We start from the raw sequence: 17,512 nt of genomic DNA, 5'->3' as shown, positions 1-17,512 counted from the left end.
ACACGCAATAGTCAATACATGAAGTTGGAGTTAGGTTTCTAGCCACTCATGACTAGAACAAAACACAAACCTAGAAATTGAAATTAAAGTCTTACAAATTGAAATCCAAATGAAATCCAAGTGTTTCCAAGTGACAATTTCCTTCAAAATGCTCCCCAAAATCGCCTCCAGAACTCACAAAATCGACTTAACTTCTAATGGAACCGGTTGCACCCTTTTAGAAAGAAGGAAAACTGCTTTAAACTTACGACCACGTTTACACGGCCCGTGTAAACACAAAGGTAAACTTTACGCAGTCGTGTAAACACAAAAAGTACGCTGCACAATTTGGTCAGGCCTTCAAAGTACAATGCTCGAGAGTATGCGTTTACACGGCCCGTGTAAACACAAGGCTTCCATTTACATGGCCGTGTAAATCTCTGAATGGCCAAATCTTAATTTCTTTGATATCTTCCTCCTCGGTGCTCCGCAAGTCCCGAAACTTCATCTACATCTCTTATTCATCTCTTCAAGTAAGATCCTTCATCCAAAAGTCCCTGAAATATCACAAAAGCGTGTGAATGAAATTGCCTAATGAAAAATCTCGAAAACATGCAAAATGCATGAGTTTTAACCTATATAATGCACTTTTATGGAATAAAACTACAAAATGGATGCATGAAATGCACCTAACAAATCTCCCCAAACTTGAACCTTTCTTGTCCTCAAGAAAGAACAAGAAAAATATAAACCGGAGAAAATAAAATAGAAGAGAAGAAAAGAAAATCAAAATCAAAACTTTTGAAACTTAATGCAAAAATCAAAACAAACATGAAAAAGATCCAACCCAATTAACCTCATCTTTGTAGCATAGTTGAGAATGTACCTGTCATGCCTTGAGTCAACTTGGCTTTAGTCTCAAAATATTATATAACAATAGAAATAAGACTTTGGCCACTCCCTAATGCAACTCAACAGAATCAAAGATCACAACACTTGTTCCCTATCAATAGCATCAAGTCAATTCATGGAACAAATTATGGTCTTACTCTCGTGAAATTGTATGTGACAAAACATGCTCAATCATCTTTGTTTTACAAAATATTACAATGATCGACTCAAGCTATTTGTTGATTAACAACAATCTTTTTCTAAAAAAATATCTTCTAAAAATTCCCTAGTATTTACCCAAATTGGTTACAAATTTCAAACCACTTACACCAGTCAAAGTAATTAACATTCAGTCCCAATGTCATAAGTTCAAATCCAAGTCCAAAGGAATCTTTTGGAAGCCATGCATTATTCCTAAGCATATTATTCAATTAGACTATAAACATAAATATATACAAACTATCTAATTACATTTTCCTACAAATAAAGCTCATGGCTTTCTTTGAAATATGTGTAACGGGCTTCCAACCAACACATCCAGATCAAATGACCTTAGTGTGATTGATTTAAAAAGATCCATCAGGTTTACTTGCCCGAACCTCAAAGGCCACAGATTAGCTTTATTTGGTTCCCTATACATATTTATATTTTTTATTATTATTAAGTTCATGACTTTCTATGGAACCCGTGTAGCGAATTTTCAACCCAATCAGTCCCAAACTATTCAGCTTTAGGCGATTAGGTGTAGAACACTTCTCGGAGTTTACTCATTTGAGTCCCAAAAGTCACAAATTAACTTAATAATAATACTATTTTTTTAAACAAATATAACACATAACACTCTTATTAATTTATTTTCTTGGCCTATTTCTTTATATTTTCGTCCTTGACTTTTCTATTGTGGGACACCTCAAGGTCTATTACCGTGAGGGGCTTCTAGACATTTTTTCGGGGGACTGAAGTCAACATGCAAAGACCTGTAAGTATAGTTGGAAACTATGTCCCCAAGCAGGGTATATAAAAGGGAATGAGTAGAAAAGACTTTTTAAAGCGCTGGAAGGCTCGGGACATTGAAATTTTTTATTCTTTTTATGAATTTTTAAATTTAGCACTTTGGGTTCAATTGAGCACTTACTACTCATAAGACCAGTCATGCGTCCCAGAGATTGACTCATACCTACTGTTATGTTCCAATGTTGACAATCTCCTCACTTTCTGTTTTGCACAAGTAGCTTCGGGAGGTGTGTTCGTGTGCGATTAGCTTGCTTTTAGTTTTTCAATAAAAAGAGCAAGTCTAACCTCAATACATACGACTCACTTACCAGTTCAAATGTTTTGAGAAGATTCGGTTGCTTGGAATTGGATCAATTTTTTTTCTTTTTTTTTTTTGAAAATTCCTTTATGCAGAAAAATGAAAAAGAAAAAGAAAAAGAAACATAATGCAATATCTACAAAAATACATGCAACGAGATCTATGCATGGATGGATGCCCCTCCCCATGCTTAAAATAAGCATCGTCCTTGATGCTTGGAGAGAGGCATAGCCGGCCTATTGAGAGCCGGGCGGTGGAGGATGTCGTGGGAACTGTGGAGGGTAAGATGGCTGATAATTGGTAGGATAATATGGTGGCCACTGGGGTTGGGATGATGATGGCTGTTGATGTGGTGGAAGGACAAGTACTCAGTGGAGATCGCTCAGCAAGTGATGTATGTTTCGGTTATGTTGCTCCTTAACGGCCCATCACTGATCCTACTGGGCCCACCGCAGCTCTTGCTGGGCCCAACGCTCCTCCTGAAGATTACGGTAGTTCTGAAATTCGGAAGTGTGTTCAGCAACGCCCGTATAAATCTCTCCTACTTCCTGCTGGAGGCTCATGTAATGGTGGTCTAAATGTGCAAACTCGCCCATGTAGATGTTGTGCTCGGGAAAGGGAATGGGGCAAGATGAGCTGGAGGCACCTGCAGTTGGAGCAGGAGGATGAGGAGTGGTGGTTGGAGGTCTATGAACTGCAGTAACACCCAAATTGGACTGGAGGAGCCAACTTGTAGATGGGATGTCATTGGCCAAATCGAGTATCTTCTTATTTCGACTGTCAATACGTAGATACTCTTTACCATCGACCGTCCAATGAACATCCCCGTTGGAATTGCGGTGAAATAGGTGCATAGTCTCCATAAAATCAACTGATAAACGAGTGCGGCCCGGAATTATATCGGTTGGGTTATTGGGTAAATGGAGGCCAAGATGTTCAACTATAATAGAAACCATTCCTCCAAAATGAAGCTGACCACCATTTCTCATGGAGTCTCTGAGCATTTTTTGGATTACCCAACACCCGAAGTGTGGAACTTCCTCGGGCTTGTGAATCATGCACCATAAAACTTCTAATTCCTTCTTGTTTGCCTTGCTAATCTCTTCTTGAGGAAACAAGAGAGAAGCAATGATCTGGTGGGTGACCTTAAGGACCGGATGTATGATACTAGAAGCCTTTGTTGTGCCTGATTGAAACTCGTTTTCACAAGAGATGCTTGTCCAAAATCTTCCGCAGCTTTGCTCAAATACGACATTTTTTCTACCCTTTGTTGTATATACATCCTTTTTTGCCTTTGGAGCACCAATTACATCAAAAAGGGTGTCAGCATGAATCTTATGGGATTGATTGAGCAAACGGAAGGTAAGGATGTGTCTTTGGTAATCAAAGGTGATGGATGAGAAGAGTTCCAACATGGGTGTTTGATAACTTAATGCATGGAGATTCAATAGACCTTCCCAACCTATGTTCTTCAAGAGCTTGTGGACCCCTTTATAGATGTGAAGATCCTTGAGGGCTTGTATGTCCACAAATTTTTGAGCCCCTTTTACCCTTCGAATAAGGCTTGAATACAAAATCTATTGTGGATTGGACTAAAAAATAAGACCAAATTCATAGGGGTTTTCCATGGAATGTTGGTCTTATTCATCACTAGTTTCTTGACCACCCATATGTGAGGTCCCAATTCTAGCCCTTTTTCCACGGGAAGCCATTGCCCAATGAATTCAACAAAGTTTTTGCACACAATTTAGGACAATTTTGAACTCTATAGTATGCATAAAAACTAGCAATACCACCAAAAATCACCCCAAAAGAATGTGGTTCTAACTATATGCACAAAGAAAAGAGTTTGGAACAATATTACCAAATTGTGCTTGTAAATGGTGTTAGGGTGATGTCCAAAGCTTCCCCAAGCTTTCCCCAAGCTTGTTATACAAGATATTACAAACATTAGCTCGAAATTTGGAGACCCAAAAATTCTATGGTTTGCTCAAAACCCCCAAAATTGGCCATTAGAGGGTGAAATTGAGATGTAAGACAAAGAAGATGAAGAAAAGAGAAGAATTTCATACCTTGGAGCTTGATTTTTGAAGCAAAATTGAGGAAGATGGAATTTTGTTAAGGTTTTTTTTTCGAAGGGGGCGGTAAGGAGAAGAGGGTGCGCAGGTTTTGTGAAAAGAATGAGCAAAAAAAATCGATTTTTAACCTAAAAAACATCCAACTCTGTTTTCACGTTTACACGGGCCGTGTAAACACAAGGGTAAAATTTACACGGCTGTGTAAATGGTGCGTCTGAATTGTGATGTCTGATCGTTTACATCGGCCGTGTAAACCATAGGCATAAGTTTACACGGTCGTGTAAATCTCTGAGAAGGCTAAAATTTTTTGATTTTTTCACTTTTTTAAATTGCAACCTGCTAACCCGCTACTGCCCGAAAAATGATTTTTTAACCTCTTTAAACATGAGAAACAACTTGGAAACTTGAAAACGAAGAAAATATGATGGAAAAATAAGAAAAGACAAAAATACCCTCGGGTTGCCTCCCGGTTAGCCGTCCATTTTTAATGTCGTTGGCTCGACTTGGACCCCAATCTTGGTACTTTGGATCAGTTACTTCTTCCACTTCTTCATTTTTTACTTGAATTCCTTCATAATAAGCCTTCAAACGATGACTATTTACCTTAAAGATCTTTCTGGTTTTCTCACTTGTGATTTCTATTGCACCATGCTCAAAAACATTAGTGAAAACAAATGGTCCCACCCAACGGGACCTTAATTTACCAGGAATCAATTTAAAACGAGAGTGGTAAAGTAGTACCTTTTGACCTTTTTCAAATACCTTGCGTGCAATCATCTTGTCATGGTATGCTTTTGTCCTTTCTTTGTAAAGAACTTCATTCTCATATGCTTCATTACGGATTTCCTCAAGCTCTTGTATGTCAAGCTTCCTCTTCTTTCCTGATTCACTTAGATCCATATTGAACTGCTTGATTGCCCAATAGGCTCTATGCTCCAACTCAACGGGTAATCGACATGGCTTTCCGAAAAAAATATGATATGGAGACATTCCAGTTGGAGTTTTGAATGCAGTGCGGTACGCCCACAAAGCATCATCAAGACGTGTAATCCAATCTTTCCTTGTTGTATTCACAGTTTTCTCCAAAATACCCTTGATTTGTCGATTGCTCACTTCGGCTTGTCCATTTGTTTGTGGTTGGTATGCTGTGGAGACTTTCTGAGTAACACCATACTTCTTCAAGACACTTCCAAGAATACGATTTCAAAAATGTGTACCACGATCAATGATTAAGGCTTTTGGAACACCAAATCTGGAAAAGATGTTAGCCTTCAAAAAATCTATCACAACTTTTGAATCGTTAGTACGGGTAGCTTTAGCTGCCACCCACTTAGAAACATAATCCACAGCCAAAAGAATATAAGTAAAACCCGAAGATTATGGAGAAGGTCCCATGAAATCAATGCCCCAAACATCGAAAATTTCACAAACTAAAATGGGATTAAGGGGCATTTGATTCTTTGAGCTTAAAGAGCCCATCTTTTGACATTTATCACAACTTTCACAAAAGACGTAAGAGTCATGGAAAATACTTGGCCAGTAAAATCCACTCTCTAATACTTTTCTTGCAGTTATTTGAGGACCAAAATTCCCTCCACAATCATAAGAGTGACAAAATGTTAAGATAGAAGATACCTCATGTTGATCTACACATCGTCTAATCATTTGGCCAGCACAATATTTCCACAAATATTCCCCATCCCATACGTACCTTTTGTCTAACGACCCAATTTTTCAAAGAAAATTTTCATTTTTAATTAACCAAACACATTCCCATAAATCAAGAAATTCCAAAACAATTGTTTCAAATCCATATTCATTACAACTTTATTTTCAAATATCAGAGTGTCCTATAAAGTCGCCTGAGAGAGAGTGCACGCCGCGCCATCAAGCTTTGCCCTTGCCCTTGGACTCAGATGAACCAGAAACAAATCCACAAACTGTAAGCGAATGCTTAGTGAGTCCCCCAGATCATATCCCACACACAAACCACATAACACATATCGAATTAGCCATACGCTACATATATCACATAAGTCATGCATTCGACAAATAAGGAAGCCCTAGAAACCCTCCCGGGTCTTATACCAAATGCCACGGGAACCCCCACGTGGTATTTATCTGCCATGGGAACCCCCACATGGTCTTCCTGCCTTGGGAACCCCCACAAGGTCTTCCTGCCTTGGGAACCCTGATAAGGTCTTCCTACCAAACAACACATAATGTAAACTATCCAAGCAAATGTTTTAGGATGCCATGGAAACCCTCCAAGGTCCTATGCCAAATGCCACGGAAACCCTCACGTGGTCTTCCATGGAAATGACAAACTATCACATCGCATATTCAAACAATAAACCATATCTCGTCAAATGGGTTGGCCTTGGTGCCTTAGACATATTGATATGGTGAGAAGACTCACCTCACAAAGCTGAATCGGCAACTGAATTCAGGTATGTCCTGTGCTGCTCTTCCCAAACTGCCTATAACCAATAAGTAAATAATCTTAACTCAGCCCCTAAGGCTCCTCTGGGTCAAACCTGGTCAAAGTCTAGGTCTATAGTCAAGGTCAACAGTCCATATTGACCTTGACTCGTCGAGTACAATCAGTCACTCGCATGGTCCCTGCTTAACCCATCGACTCGCCGAGTCATCCGAGGGACTCGTCGAGTTCCTTGATGTTCACGGACGTAAACCACCAACCGAATACCCTTGACCGTAAACCCTCGGCCGTACATAAGAAAACCCTCTCGGCTCGCCGACTCTCTTACACGACTTGCCGAGTCCCCCTTAGTCCCTTATGTTTACGGCCCTTTCCAGTGGGACTCAGGGTCCCAAACTTCAGATCTATCCTCTATTATCGTAGATAACATGTAAAGTTGCAAACTTTACGTGCATGCAAGGCCTCTCATGGCTATAATACTCAAAACTAACCCTTAACAAGGTTTTCATGCATGGAGAGGGAATGAGCTCATAAAAAGATGTAACTTTATGAATTCTGAGACCTAAGAAGGTACAGATCTGGAACCATATCCTTGTGATAGGTCCTGATCCAACCTTATTTCCCTTTCCTTCTATGATGGCCATAATCCTCCAAAAGAAATTTACGGATCTTAAACTGAAAGTGACAGATTGATACCTCAAACGAATGCCCAACACGAAATAGACGCTTGATCTAGTGCTTTTCCTCTTGGTACGTCCTCTTCAAGCTTGGAATTCTCCCCAAAATCCCAAAGATAGCCCCCAAATGTACTCACTTCACACCTTTGAGAGTTTGCGGCCATAAACGGTCTTTTATCGTGATAAGGGAGGCCACAAGGGTTTAAAATGATGTTTATATATGGGGAAAAACCCCAAAATTGGGGTTTTCTTTAAACAGCTCGGACTCGCCGAATCGACCCTCCGACTCGCCGAGTCAGTCCCGTCCTACGTCTATGATATCACGACCCTACTCGACGAGCTGGACTCCCAACTCGCCGAGTCCATGCACAAACACCCCAAAATAGCAATTTCCAACCACTACTCGAAACAGGTGTTACAAGTCTTCCCCACTTGAACTAGACTTCGTCCTCGAAGTCTGCCGAAACGAACAGTTCCGGATAGTGCTCTTGCATCCCCTCTTCCGGCTCCCAAGTCCATTCGGAGCCTCTCCGATGCTGCCATTGCACTTTCACCAGTCTTACTTCTTTATTCCGAAGAACCTTGGTTTTCCTATCTAGCACCTCAACGGGCTTCTCAATATAGCTCAAACTCTCATCCACCTGGATATCACCCAGCGAGACGACCGCGGCCTCGACGGTGACACACTTCCGAAGCTGCGACACATGGAAGGTGTTGTGAATCTGGCTAAGCTCTTCCGGTAAATCCAGACGGTAGGCTACTTTACCCACTGGAGCCGATATCCTGAATGGACCAGTATATCGGGGTCCTAGCTTACCCCTCTTTCGAAATCTAATGATTCCCTTCCAAGGTGACACCTTCAATAACACTAAATCTCCCACCTGAAATTCTAAGTTTGATCGTCGTCGGTCAGCATAACTTTTCTGGCGACTCTGCGTGAATCGCAACCGGTCGCGCACCTACTGAATCAACCCAGTAGTCTTGAGCACCACTTCAGCGCTTCCCATGACCCGGTGCCTAACCTTATCCCAACAAACCGGGGTCCTACACCTCCGACCACATAACATCTCAAACGGAGCTCGATCGATACTGGCATGATAACTGTTATTGTACGAAAACTCTGCCAGTGGGAGATATGTATCCCAACTCCCTCCAAAATCCAACACGCATGCCCGCAGCATATCCTCCAGTGTCTGTATTGTCCTCTCACTCTGACCGTCGGTCTGGGGGTGATATGTCGTGCTAAAATGTAGCTGAGTGCCCAGCTCCTCGTGGAATTTCTTCCAGAACCGAGACGTAAACCAAACATCACGGTCAGATACTACCGACACAGGCACCCCGTGTCAAGCCACCACCTCACGCTTGTAAATATCTGCCAACTTCTCTGCAGATATACTTTCGGATATCGGAATGAAATGGGAACTCTTCGTCAGTCTATCCACAATCACCCATATGACATCCACACCCCTCACCGTCCATGGCAACTTCGTAATGAAGTCCATCGTGATCTCCTCCCATTTCCACATGGGAATGGGTAGCGGCTGGACCTTACCATGATGCCACTGATGCTCGGCCTTGACCTTCCTGCTGTTCAAGCATCGCTCTACAAACCAAGCAATTTCCCGCTTCATGCAGGGCCACCAATAACTCAGCCTCAAGTCCCTATACATTTTTGTAGCTCCTGGATGTATAGAGAACTTGGACTTATGCACTTCCTCTAATATCTTCTGCCTCACTCTCCCGGTCACCGGTATCAACACCCGGCCACACTGCGTCAAAAGACCACGACTATCCTTAACAGACAAAGGATATTGCCCTCAGATTCTCTCTACCTTCCAATTCTCTTTCTTCACACCCTCAACCTGAGCCTCTCTGATCATCTCCAACAATGGAGAGATCACCGTAATTCTCAAACACACATTCCCAATCGGGGAACCCAACGTATTACGACTCAAAGCGTCAGCCACTACGTTGGCCTTCCCTGCGTGGTAAAGGATCTCACAGTCATAATCCTTCAGCACATCCAACCACCTCCTCTGTCGCATGTTGAGGTTCTGCTGGTCCATCAGATACTTCAGACTCTTGTGGTCGGTGTAAATAGTACACCGCACTTCGTACAAATAATGCCTCCAAATCTTGAGGGCAAATACCACTGCCCCCAGTTCCAGATCGTGAGTGGGGTAATTCACCTCATGCGGCTTTAATTATCGTTAGGCATATGCTATCACGTGCCCTCTCTGCATCAGTACCGCACCTATCCCTGAAATCGATGCGTCATAGAAAACTACCATATCATCTAATCCCTCAGGTAGTACAAGGATCGGAGCCTCGCACAATCTCCGCCTCAAGGTCTTGAAGGCTAACTGCTGATCCGTACCCCACCGAAACGTCACATTCTTCTTAGTCAGACGGGTCAATGGCACAACAATCTTGGAGAAATCCTGGATTAATCTTCGGTAATAACCCGCTAGACCAAAGAAGCTACGAATATCTGATGCATTCTTCGGTACTTCCCACCGCATTACAGCCTCAACCTTGGCTGGATCAACCGAAACACCCTCCTGGTTGATGATATGCCCCAAGAATTGTACCTCTCGCAGCCAGAAATCACACTTGGAGAACTTGGCGTACAACTTCTCCGCCCTTAGGGTCTCCAACACCTCCCTTAAGTGTTGTTCGTGTTGCTCCCTGGTCTTAGAATAGACCAGGATATCATCAATGAAAACGATCACCGACCGATCCAACATCAGTCTACACACCCTGTTCATAAGATCCATGAACGCTGCCGGGGCATTGGTAAGCCCAAACGGCATCACTACAAACTCATAATGCCCATACCGAGTCCTGAAAGCCGTCTTCGGTATATCCTCTGTTGGGTTTTGAGCATTCTAACACTCCTATGGTGTACATGCAACCCTATAAACCTTGGATCTATGTTTTCTCTATTATACATGCAAATATTAACTATTCCAAGGTTTCATCCTAACTAGCATATTATGAAGCACCTATACTATAAAGTTCTAGTTAGATGACATACCTTTTGATGTAGCTTGATGTCTTCAAGCTTTAAGAGCTTAGCCCCAATAGTGTGGAAGCCTCAAATGGAATCACAAATCACCAAAACACCTTGGAAGAACTTGAGAGAATATGTATGCACACTAAAATCGGCTCACTCTTATTTTCACACACTTGTGTCAATTTTGTGAGCCAAGGACCCCTTTATATATTATGGAGGATTAGGGTTACATCCATGTAAACCCTAATACCCATGACCTTTCATTTACATAGGATCCATGGGTTAAAAGCTCCATGGACCATCCATGAAAGCTTAGCCCAACCTAAATGAACTTGGCCCATTCCATATATATAAGAGTCCATATTTAATTAGTTCTTTTTGATCACTTAATTAATTCTAAATTAATTCTTGATCAATACTAATTAAATAATATGATTCCATATTAATATATTAGAACTTATAATATATTAATATAAATCATAAATATACTATTCTCAAAAGACTATCCATATAAATTGTGTCGGTGAAATGCAACCCAAATGGACCATGCCGGGTCGGGTCAAGTACATACCAAATATAGTTATGGACTTAGACATTAATCCAACAGTCTCCCACTTGGATAAGTCTAAAACTATTATTGAGTATGACTTCAAAACCTAACTGGCAATCGTAGCTCTTAAAGCCGCTGTCGAACTCTGACCTTGTCAATGACTTGTCCATTAGATAAGGGATCATATATTCCTCCATTCTAGATATCATATGGACTGAGACATGGATTATAATCATTCTCTCTGTCCATTTGTTGTTTCCCGATTTTCGATTTATGATGACTGACTGATTGAACAAATCAAATCAGTCCTGGCTTGGCCAAGCACTCACATGTGTCATCGCTAAATCATCGAGGGGCCCACAGATATCGCTTTTATCCCGAAGGTAAAAGGAATGGATAAACTTCGACTCATATGGCTTGTTCTACTACTTGTTGAATCATACACAAAGGCACGTTTTATAACATCGAGTTACCAAATGCGTTTTCGTGCAATCAATGTATAACCAACTCATAGTAACAACTCATATCTCTAGGTTTGAAGAATATAAGATATTATCGTCTCATGATCACTCGTGATAAAATCCATGAAGTGATTCAAATGAACGCCGGTTGAATCCAATACTCAGAACTTATGAGCACTCATGAGTGTTGTAGCACCACTTTGTCCACCAACTTGGACCTCTACAAACCAATCCATGACAGTCTTGATTCATATCTACTTCCAACATATGACCGACTGTGGATGGTTTGAATAACTTAATCATTCAGGAAGAGCGACTTAGTTATTCTGGAAGTCAAAACATGCAAAGTGAAACACAAAAATAAATGAATCAAATATGGTATCAAACCCTATGAATATAAATAAACACTTTTATTTATCACCATACTGATTACTCATTATTCATTGTTTCGGTTTTATCAACTTTATACTTGAATTAAAAACACTAGTTGTCCCATGCTCCAAGCATGTACACTATGTTTTTCGTAAACAATAGCTTTGCCATACACCAAGTATGCACTCAATGTTTGTCTATGATCCTTACTCTGTGAAATAAACCAATTGAACATAATTTCAATGATTCTAATTTCACACTCCCAAATCCTTATCGAAAAATGTGAGAATTTCAAATTCCTATCATTTATCGAAATCTGTTTAGATTTTAAACTTATATGCACTGTCCCTCCTGTAATGAATATGTACAAAGTCACAAAGACTTGTCAACAGTCATTATAAGGTATTCCAATGGAGATCAACTCCATGGAAACTAAGTCTCATATTCAAAGTACATTGCTTTGGACATGCTTCTTGCATTAAGTTTTCTAATCTTACACAGATAACTTCCACCTATGGAGACAACTCCATATTCTCATTTTGACTATCACTTCTGAATAAGAGATTCCTCTTTTCAGAATATGTCAATATGGTCCTTCCAAAATTAGCACTATACTTCCAACTGTCCCTGAGCAACCAATCTTTGGTAAACCTCAGATTGTCCACGACAATTGCTTAATCATTTTAGTCATATCCAATTCTAGACCTTTTCCCTTCTTAATGCCTCTGGGCATTTGGAAAAATTTAGAAATGACAAATATTATAGCACATGCAATCGATCCTGTACCCAAAGCAAATGGTACACGATTCATGATGTCTCACATAAAGACATGATTCTAGACCAGTCTTTTGCTACAATATTTTTATTTGCCATGTTTTCAAAATTTGACTATGAAGAGAGATGTTGTAATCATAATCGAATTTTGAGAACGCAATATATAGAATTTCCTTAAGTTGAACCAATCCAACATTAAATTCATATATATATTCTTGACTAAAGATGATTAAGGTCTCAATCTAAGCCTTTAGAACTGAAATGAAGTATATCCTCTCCCTTAATTATAGCAAAACAACTTTTTCAATCCCTGCAGCCTCACGAATTGAAACTTTTGTTTTCTATAATTAACATTGCTAACTTGCAACAATAACAATAATTATCATGCTCCTACTAACATGATGATTATTAGCATAACACTTATGCTCCAACTAGCTTTGACATGTACTCAGAAATCAACTGGACTTCTAGAAATCAATACTTTATTGACTTTCTTACCAAAGTTCAGATTTCTGATACGAGATGCTTTGATTAAACTTTATGAAAATCATACACCTTTCCTTAGATAGCATGCATGTGTGTCTAAACAATTTCAGAACTATGAAAAGGGATGTTGTAATCATAGTCTCAATTGTTTAGACCTTTTGCCATCTGCTTCAAATCTACTTGGTGGAAGTGTTTCCTCACCATCATTTTCATGAATCGGAGAGAAACCTTATGACCCTTAGATTTTATGGTGTATGTGTTCTTATCCATGTGAATCATCAAAACCATAGTCACAAGACAAGGATAATGACAAATCCAAACTCATATGGACTGAACTTATGCAATCTTAACTTCTTGCCACCTGGCAGTACAGGGTCTGCCATTGCTTCCAAGTTGTTATGCAACCAATTAAGAACTTTCAGAACTCCTATGCAAAGCCAACTTTAACTGGAATGGGCACAGAATATGTCAACACGATAGGTTATAAACCTCAAGTCGTGTGCTAGTGAAGAACCTCAGGTTTTATTCTTGATTAGTTCTTGAAATTCTTTTTAGGATCTTTAAGACTCCCACTATCCTCTTGACATATAAGACTATCTTGCCAACTATTCAAGAGATAGTGCGGATTCTTTATCAAGACAAACACTTCACACAATTGGCCTTAGTTGGTCTTTGTTTTATCCAAAACATCACAACTTACCAATTTCAAATGTACAAGAGTAGGACACTTTTACTCTTACATTTGACAAGTGTTTTAAACCTTTCTTTAAGATATGTCACTCAAGTTACGATCTTGGAGTATGACTCTAAGAATTGTTTTGGAACGAAGTATGACTCATCTTCCTGATCTAACCATTTCAACAATTCGTGACTCCTCTTCTTAGTCATAAGAATGCACTAAGATGACCTTTAGAGGACTAATTGTGATATGATTTCTAAATCATTAAGATGATCACAAACATGATACTAAAGTACTGTCCCATCTTTTCAGATTTGAGAAACTTTTATCTTTCTGCCTAATTTGATTCTTCCCATTCGTTCTGCCATACATTGAGACTTTTCCAATGTTTCAGAATTATATTTAAACTTGTAAGTATAACCATATTTACTAAACTTTAGTAAATCAAATAGTCTTAACGAGCTTTGTGGTGGACATGACCAGTGCACAAGAATGTGTACTCGATCCCTTTAGTCCTTCACTTGACTCACACATCCATGTGAACAAGTAATTAGTCTTGATTTTCCAATGCTTGAAAGTTCTCATTCATCATACTATTCAACTTGCATGATTCCAAGTTTCGGTCCAATTGAAACTTGGGTGATGAGGAACTTTCCTGATTTGGTAAATTTAGACACTACCACAAATGAAAGAATCAAATCCATTTTCCAATATTGCTGTCAGTGGAATCATATAAGCAACAATTTTCCACAAATGCCATTGTAAGGATACTTCAAATAAATAAAATTAAACAATTTTCTTTTATTTTAAAACTTTGCGGAAAAACTTATCCTTACAATACACATGGAAAATTGTTGTTATCTATTCCTTAGCAATATATCATAACTTCTTAAGCAACTGCTCAAAATTCTGATGCGATCGAAATCCACCTTCGCGATCAGAATCAACATATACTTCCTTTAAGATTTCTCTCTATTCTTTGATTCTTAAAACATCAACATGTGACCCAGTCACATCATGTAATGAGGATCTCAGAATAGAACTTAACAGAGTTAGATAATGGGCTCTACCTGATGTAGAGTCAAACTTATTGACTTTAACATCCTTAGGTAAATTTGGCAGCTTTGCAATCAACGCCCCTTCCTTTGGCAAAATAATATGGACCCTTTGGTAATGGGACTATCTCAGACTTAGCCTTTCTCTTTACCATTTGGTCAACCGGGTTGACTATGGCCAATCCCTTTCCATTGGGAAGAGAATGCTTTTTCTGGATTTCCAATGTCACCATTGTCACTGTCCATAAAGTTTTTGGGAAGTTGATCTTCTAATCAAATTTGCTTTACTATCGTTCCAAATCATTGCTGATTCAGCAGCACCAAGCAAATAGATATGATCATTAAGGTTCATGTCATAGTCTGTTTCATAGTAGTCCCAAAGGAACTCACTATGTGACTTAGAAAGTGATTGAAGATCCAACTTTCTCAAGACTTTGACACCCAACTCTCCCGGCTTGTCAATATGTGACTTCATCTCTAAGATGTGATCACACATAGACCTTGCTTGCTATTAGGGCTTGAGTGACCTTGAACTTGTGGGTTAGGGAGAATAATTGGAGGAGGTGGAGGAAGAGAAGTATGACTTCCATGAGCCAAACTCGGGAAGTCATATTCATTAGGAAAGCTTGGTTTGGGAAGATCATTGTTGTCTAAACCAGACATCAACAATGGGAGAAATTCATGTAAAGTTGATTTAAGTCCTTAATATAACACCCAATATGATATATTAAGGCTAGGACCCAACAAACTATTTTATAACTTGGAAGAGGATGCCGTAATCCAAGCTATAAAATATTTGAAGGTAGGTGAATGACGATTCACCAATTTCCACCAAGATAAACGAAATGTATTATTAGGTTTTAATTGGTTTTGAAACCCCTAGATTCTTTTGAGATTCATTGAACTTTTCAATGGCATGTTTCAATCTCGAGTGTGCCCTTCAACTTTTGTGACTGGGATGCCGAGGATCACAAAACAAGGTGTGAAGTAACCATGCAAATATACTTGGTACCCTTAATATTTACCCCTCAATCGATGTGCCGGTTAACCACACACGCTCCAACGATACTATGATAAACATTAAGTTACCCTTTGCCTACCTTGTTAAGTCCAGGTTAGTGTGCCGGTTAACCACACACGCTCCACTAACAGCTTAAACAAAGTGCAAAGTGTAATTTCATGGATTAGCACCTTATTCACATTTTCCTAAGTAACTAAGATTGGGAATTTATAAGTGTTTAGTTACTTAGTATTTATAATTATACTTATAATGAAGGGAGAATTATAGTCCTTGTCCTACCTGTTCGGCTAACGACCCTCCACCGGTCAAGGAAGCGGTGAGTGAGAGTGGACACCCATTAAACTGCCATTTTATAGGCAGTAACCTTATACCCCCCTTATAGACCGGCTTCGTGAATGAGGCCTACTAATGGTAAGACGACTTGCTCTTATACATATAATATATTAAACTTTTAATATTATAATAGTATAAGGGTGTATTTTAGACATTTAAAATACTTGGTGGTTTAATCTATTAATTAAACTAGACTTTTAATTTAATTAAACTCAAACCATATATTTATGGATTAATAATACTCTTTTAATTAAACGCTTTAATTAACTATTAATAAAGTCCATAAGAGTTAATTTGAACTATTCAACAAAACATCATAATTCCAATTATTAAACTCAAAATTAAAACCATTTAATTAACTGTTTAAGTTATGAACCCAAGAGTTTTAGAATTCAATTCTTTTTTTCATAAAAAACTTTTCTCAAATTCCAAAACTTGAGGGCAAGTTTTGTAATTCTTGAAAACCTTTGGATTCCATAACTTATGGAATTAATGGTGTTTTATGATGAAACTTTCCATGTTCCATAACTTAAGAACAAGTTATGGAATTCTTTAAAACATTAACACCAAATTTTGTAACTCCATAAAAACTTTGAATCAATTTTTTTTTTTTTAAAAAAAACTTTCATATCCATAACTTATGGAAGTTTCAAAAACCCTTAAGATCACAACTTTAAAAAAACTTTTGAGCTCCAAAATTTTATGACAAAATATGTAACTCCTTAAAACATTTAGATCAAACTTTTAAAACTAATAAAATAATCATATCATTTTATCTTTTACTAAATTTGACCTACTTCAACTCATATAACAAATGATTCAAATTTTACAAATAATTCGTTTTTCACAAAACAAGTAATTATCTTAAAATTTGACAAACGTCATGTTTTTTTTCCTTTTTTTTCAACTTGAAAATAAAACATTTGCATCAATATAACAGAAAACAACCCATGGCTCTGATACCACTGTTGGGTTTTGAGCATTCTAACACTCCTATGGTGTACATGCAACCCTATAAACCTTGGATCTATGTTTTCTCTAATATACATGCAAATATTAACTATTCCAAGGTTTCATCCTAACTAGCATATTATGAAGCACCTATACTACAAAGTTCTAGTTAGATGACATACCTTTTGATGTAGCTTGATGTCTTCAAGCTTTAAGAGCTTAGCCCCAATAGTGTGGAAGCCTCAAATGGAATTACAAATCACCAAAACACCTTGGAAGAACTTGAGAGAATATGTATGCACACTAAAATCGGTCCACTCTTATTTTCACACACTTGTGTCAATTTTGTGAGCCAAGGACCCCTTTATATATTATGGAGGATTAGGGTTACATCCATGTAAACCCTAATACCCATGACCTTTCATTTACATAGGATC

Source organism: Lactuca virosa, chromosome 6 (assembly GCF_052849685.1).
Source record: "Lactuca virosa cultivar CGN04683 chromosome 6, Lactuca_virosa_CGN04683_v6, whole genome shotgun sequence".
Classification (NCBI taxonomy): Eukaryota; Viridiplantae; Streptophyta; class Magnoliopsida; order Asterales; family Asteraceae; genus Lactuca; species Lactuca virosa.
The sequence above is the reverse complement of the archived record's forward strand: the minus strand, read 5'-3'. Positions refer to the sequence as shown.